A 6,829-nucleotide genomic window follows, 5' to 3' on the forward strand; every position below is an offset into this window, starting at 1 on the left:
ATTGAGACACACACATTGAGGTGTGCATGCATGCACGCATACAAACACACACACAGCTATTCAAACACTAGGACTCAGAATGCTTTAAGACATAAGGGCAAGATCTATGACTGCGCTATATATTCAGCAAAAAAACTATTTGAACTCAGCCACTTCACAATGACCCTCCACAGAGCTCCTTTGCTGTCCTTTGCTCCAAAAGCTGTGGCCTTTATATCTGACCCCAAATATGGATAGAGAACATTAAAGAGCGAAGAGATAGAATATTGATGAGGAGGTGAGAAACAGAAATATATAGCAGCTTCGAGGATGAAAAAAGCACTTTTATGAACACATTTATTATAAGAAGCTGTGACATAAACACGTCTCATCCCTGGTACAGAGGCCTCTATCACAATGTGCCTAGAATAGATCTGTATTAAATCTGCCATTACCACAGACAATGTATGGAGCCCTGAATGGATGCGCTCAAGGCCACTGGGGTTTCAAAGCATGTAACGTTTTGAAGCAAACAATGGTTCACACTGCCCAAACCTTTCATCTATTGAGCCGAGTCTGAAACACTTTCTTGAAGTGAGGAAGTGCTCTTTCCTCATCATTAGGACAGCTCATTTTGCCCACTCAGTACTGTAATAGCGAGATTTGGAGACTACAGGTGTTTTGGCTAGGATTGGAATTATGATCAAACTTTAGCCTGCAGGTATAATGCATTAGCTCATGATTATTCCGACTAAATAACATACCGTTTCTGTTGAAATGTCCTACATAGAGACACATAACATATTATAAACCTTATAATAGTCCTAATTATCTTGTAAATCCAGGAGGGGGCAATATGCGATAGCAGTCCAAAGTAGGTAGCATAATATTTTAATGTGTAAAGATACATGGCTTGCCCTACCCTGATTTTTTTATGTATCATAATCAAGGACCCTTTGATTTCAAATAATATGGATATGGGAACCCTGTGTGAGAGAACGATACCTATTTTGAATATCAATCAATCAGTTGTATTTTATAAAGCCCTTTTTACATCAGCAGTTGTCACAAAGGGCTTTACAGATACTCAGCCTAAAGCCCCAAAGAGCAAGCAATGCAGATGTAGAAGCACAAATCATCTAAGCTCATATTCAGAATCACTGTGCAAAAGTGATTGGCAACTCGAACTACATTTTATATACTTGACTTACTTAAACACTTTTGGTGTTTGGGGAGCATAGGTCATCCACAATAAACATACCCTAAATAAATTAAATGGGACAGGGACAGGGACAGGGACAGTTACAAGGCAAACAATGGGCTGTCTGTCATGGTCTTGAGAATGTCTTCTCTGTGAATGTGAGCAGATTTATGGTTACAGTACATGTAGTGTTGTACTATAAGATACTATACAGTACAGTGTTGTACTGTTAGATACTATACAGTACAATGTTGTACTATAGGAGACTATACAGTACAATGTTGTACTGTTAGATACTACACAACACAATGTTGTACTGTTCGATAATATACAGTACAATGTTGTACTTTAAGATACTAAACAGTACAATTTTGTACTATAAAATACTATACGGCACAATGTTGTACTACTGTAAAATACAAACTTGACCAAGAAACTGAATTTGAAATTAGGATTCTATTTTAGGAACAATTCTTGCTTTTCAATGTTAGTCAGAAAGTATCTTATTTAAATAACTTTTTTTTATCAGTACTGGATTGTGGTGATATTGTCTATATGCAGACCTCAGCAAGGACCTTAAAAACTCTGGACACAGTGCATCATGGTGCTTTATTATTTATTACAAAGCTAGACCACTCACCCATCACTGTGATCTGTATACTATTGTGCAATGGACCTCTCTCTCCACCAGGAGGCTAAAGCGCTGGTACATTTTTGTGTAAGAAGCATTTATAAGGACAACTCCCTTTGTTTCTCTGTTCTTTACTGACCAGATCAGTCACTCAATACAGTCTTCGTTCACAGTCACTGCTGTCCTTGCCTGTTCCTAAGGCTAGACCTGAGATGGAGAAATAATATTTTTCCCATAATGCCCCTTCATCCTGGAACATGCTTCAAAAGATAATAAAGTTAGGGTAGTTAGTGTCCTTGTCTGTTATTAAGACTCTGATCACAACACTGTTTGTGATAGCTGAATTTGTTTCTAATCTTCAATTGTATCTGTAACTTGTGACACTTTGTCTTTTGTGTGTATTTAGTATTTTTCTGTAATATTTTATGTACACACTACTATTTCCCTGTTTTGCCTTCTTGCCAGGCCGCTCTCGCAAAATAGGTTTTTAACCTCAATGGATCTTACCTGGTTAAATAAAGGTTAAATCAAATAAATAAATAAGATACTATACAGTACAATGTTGTACTATAAAATAAACGGATTACATGTAAGGGATTACAAAAAACGGTAACTGTAATCCGTTACGTTACCAGCAAAAATATTGTAATCAGATTACAGATACTTTTGAAAAACTAAATGATTACCCTCGAGGATGACTTTTAAATTCAGAAAGGAGGTTTGGAAAAAATCATCTTTGACTATTTGACACTTTCCTCAAAAACATTTAACTCAGCATTGTAAAAAGGTGCAAATGTAAGTTTGTTCCACCTGAGCGAGTCTGACCACAAGTCAAAGACCACTACGATGACACACCAAATGGGTTTGATGGATTGCGGAAAAAGAGCAGAAAATGGCTTTTGTAGACTACAGTCCAAGCTATGTCTTCCAATAGTGTGACTGCTGTCGGCATCCAAAGAACATCCAACTTGAATGAATGCTTGGAGGTAAGGATGACAACAGTGGTGTAGTCTACGGCGAGACGGATATCACTTATTATTGTTATCTACATAGCGCATTGATGTGAATCACACGGTTGCTCTCATTTAGCTATTTGCGCCTTACGGAGTGTGGTTGTTGTGGATGGCTGTTCACAAATCAACAGTGCCTTGCGAAAGTATTCACCCTCCTTGCATTTTTCCTATTTTGTTGCATTATAACCTGGAATTTAAATAGATTTTTATTTGGATTTCATGTAATGGACATTCACAAAATAGTCCAAATTGGGGAAATGAAATGAAAGAAATAAGAAGAAATTCAAACATAAAAGTGGTGCATGCATATGTATTCACCCCTTTGCTATGAAGCCCCTAAATAAGATCTGGTCCAACCAATTACCTTCAGAAGTCACATAATTAGTCAAATAAAGTCCACCTGTGTGTCACATGATCTCAGTATATATACACCTGTTCTAAAAGGCCCCAGAGTCTGCAACACCACTAAGCAAGGGGCACCACCAAGCAAGCAGCACTATGAAGACCAAGGAGCTCTCCAAACAGGTCAGGGACAAAGTTGTGGAGAAGGGATGGGTTATTTAAAAAATATCCTGGGTTCGAGCCCAGGCTCTGTCGCAGCCGGCCGCGACCGGGAGGCCCGTGGGGCGGCGCACAATTGGCTCAGCGTCGTCCGGGTTAGGGAGGGTTTGGCCAGAGGGGATATCCTTGTCTCATCGTGCACTAGCGTCTCCTGTGGCGGGCCGGGTGCAGTGCACGCTGACCAGGTCGCTAGGTGTATGGTGTTTCCTCCGACACATTGGTGCGGCTGGCTTCTGGGTTGGATGTGCATTGTGTCAAGAAGCAGTGCGGCTTGGTTGGGTTGTGTTTCGGAGGACACATGGCTCTCGACCTTCGCCTCTCCCGAGTCCGTACGGATGTTGCAGCGATGAGACAAGACAGTAACTACTAACAATTGGATATCACCAAATTGGGGAGAAAAAAGGGAGAAAAAAATATATAAAAATATCTGAAACTTTGAACATCCCAAGGAGCACCATTAAATCCATTATTTAAAAAATGGAAAGAATATGGCACCATAATAAAGCTGCCATGAGAGGGCCGCCCACCAAAACTCACGGACCAGGCAAGGAGGGCATTAATCAGTGAGGCAACAAAGAGACCAACGATAACCCTGAAGGTGCTGCAAAGCACCACAGCGGAGATTTGAGTATCTGTCCATAGGACCACTTTAAGCCGTATACTCCACAGAGCTGAGCTTTACGGAAGAGTGTCCATAAAAAAATAAGCAAACATGTTTGGTGTTCGCCAAAAGGCCTACTGGAGACTCCCCAAAAATATGGAAGAAGGTACTCTGGTCAGATGAGATTAAAATTGAGCTTTTTGGCCATCAAGGAAAACGCTATGTCTGGCACAAACCCAACACCTCTCATCATCATGGTGGTGGCAGCATCATGCTGTGGGGATGTTTTTCATCGGTAGGGACTGGGAAACTGGTCAGAATTGAAGGAATGATGGATGATGCTAAATACAGGGAAATTCTTGAGGGAAACCTGTTTCAGTCTTCCGGAGATTTGAGACTGGGATGGAGGTTCCCCTTCCAGCAGGACAATGACCCAAAGCATACTGCCAAAGCAACACTCGAGTGGTTTAAGGGGAAATATTTAAATGTTTAGGAATGGCTTAGTCAAAGCCCAGACCTCAATCCAATTGAGAATATCTGGTATGATTTAAAGATTGCTGTACACCAGCGGAACCCATCCAAACTGAAGAAGCTGGAACAGATTTGCCTTGAATAATGGGCAAAAATCCCAGTGGTGTCACGTTCTGACCTTTATTTCCTTTGTTTTGTATTTATTTAGTATGGTCAGGGCGTGAGTTGGGTGGGCAGTCTGTTTGATTTTCTATGATTTGGGATTTCTATGTTTCGGCCTAGTATGGTTCTCAATCAGAGGCAGGTGTCATTAGTTGTCTCTGATTGAGAATCATACTTAGGTAGCCTGGGTTGCACTGTTTGTTTGTGGGTGATTGTCTATGTTGATGGCTTGTTTCAGGGCAGCTCGCATTAGCTTCACGGTTGTTATTTTGTTTACTGTTTTTGTATAGTGTTTCGGTGTTCATTTCTTTCTTTAATTAAAACATTCAACATGAACACATATCACGCCGCATATTGGTCTTCCGATCCTTCTCGCCTCTCCTCTTCAGATGAAGAGGAAGATGACCGTGACAAGTGGCTAGATGTGCCAATTTTATAGAGACTTACCCCAAGAGACTTGGAGCTGTAATTGCTGCAAAAGGTGGCTCTACAAAGTATTGACTTTGGGGGGGTGAATAGTTATGCACACAAGTTTTCTGTTTTTTTTGTCTTATTTCTTCACAATAAAACATATGTTGCATCTTCAAAGTGGTAGGCATGTTGTGTAAATCAAATGATACAACCCCCCCAAAAATCCATTTTAATTCCAGGTTGTAAGGTAACAAAACAGGAAAAATGCCTAGGGGGTGAATAGTTTCACAAGCCACTGGAAATGTGTATTTGAACCCAATAATGATTGAAATCAAGAAGTTTAAGCTGCCTATCAATCATTGTCTTTGAAATCAGTGGACAGCCAGTGAAAAATGCTCTCTTGCAACAGCTGCACAGTGCAGATGGAGCTTTTATTGCTCAGTCTAATTCATGCTGATGTTAATTCAACACTTTTTTTGGTTACTACATGATTCCATATGTGTTATTTAATAGTTTTGATGTGTTCAATATTATTCTACAATGTAGAAAATAGTAAAAGTAAATAAAAACCCTTGAATGAGTAGGTGTGTCCAAACGTTGGACTGGTGCTGTATATCCTTTGATTCTTGAAGAATATAACGTAGAAATGCCTTAGTTCAACTGTCACTCCATGAGAACCCAAAATATAAGCTTGTTTTTCTTCAATATTTTTAACATTGTAAATGCAAACAAACACTGTATAGCCTCATAACATGGCTAAAACAATATGTTTGATATCATGGGTGGTCAGTCCGTTTTGTTATTGTTTCATCTGTGGATTGTCAAGATATCAAAGTGTCATCAACAAAAAGGTAAACAATAGACCTATAGCAAATGCAGCATATGGCATTAATTTTTCACATGTAAACAGCACTTTTCAGTTGTGCTCAAAGCCTGCTATTCCATGAGCGCAGCATTTATATTTCAACTGGAATCAATGAGCCCAATCAGTACTCCATGACAACGAAATCATTAACAACAGAGTAGGGCTGGCTAATAAGTCCTTAGTTTTGGGGTTATGCTCGGGTAAAACAATTTGTCTAATCTATACATCCATATTTCCAAGTCTTATTCTTGAAGATCAAGGGTTATAACATTTATTAGAATGACTGGAATTCTGATAGATTTTGGTTTTTAATGTAAAGATATCATTTAATCTTATTATTATATGTAGTAGAAAGCTGATGGGTTAGAAGAAGCCTACATAACCAACCCATAAACATGGATTTATCCTGCAATAGATGTGGTTCAATTGGTAACATGCATTGCAACATTACTGAGTTTGGGTAATTCAAAAGTTACAATTTTGGACAGGTCACTAACGGATAACATTTAGAATGTAAGATACTATACAGTACAATGTTGTACTATACGATCCTATACAGTACAATGTTTTACTGTTATATAATAAGAACACCTCCTCTCAGCTGCCCACTGCACTGAGGCTAGGAAACATTGTCACCACCGATAAATCCCCGATAAGTGAGAATTTCAGTAAGCATTTTTCTACGGCTGGCCATGCTTTCCACCTGGCTACCCCTACCCCGGTCAACAGCCATGCACACCCCACAGCAACTTGCCCAAGCCTCCCCATTTCTCCAGATAGCTCCAGATTTCTCCAAATCCAGATAGCTGATGTTCTGAAAGAGTGTCACGAACGTCGTCTTGAAAATGACCGGACCAAGGTGCAGCACGGTGAGGATACATTTCTTTATTTGATAAATGTCGCCAACAAAACAAAGAACAAGGAAATGACCGTG

This window comes from Oncorhynchus masou, chromosome 28 (genome assembly GCF_036934945.1).
Source record: "Oncorhynchus masou masou isolate Uvic2021 chromosome 28, UVic_Omas_1.1, whole genome shotgun sequence".
Classification (NCBI taxonomy): domain Eukaryota; kingdom Metazoa; phylum Chordata; class Actinopteri; order Salmoniformes; family Salmonidae; genus Oncorhynchus; species Oncorhynchus masou.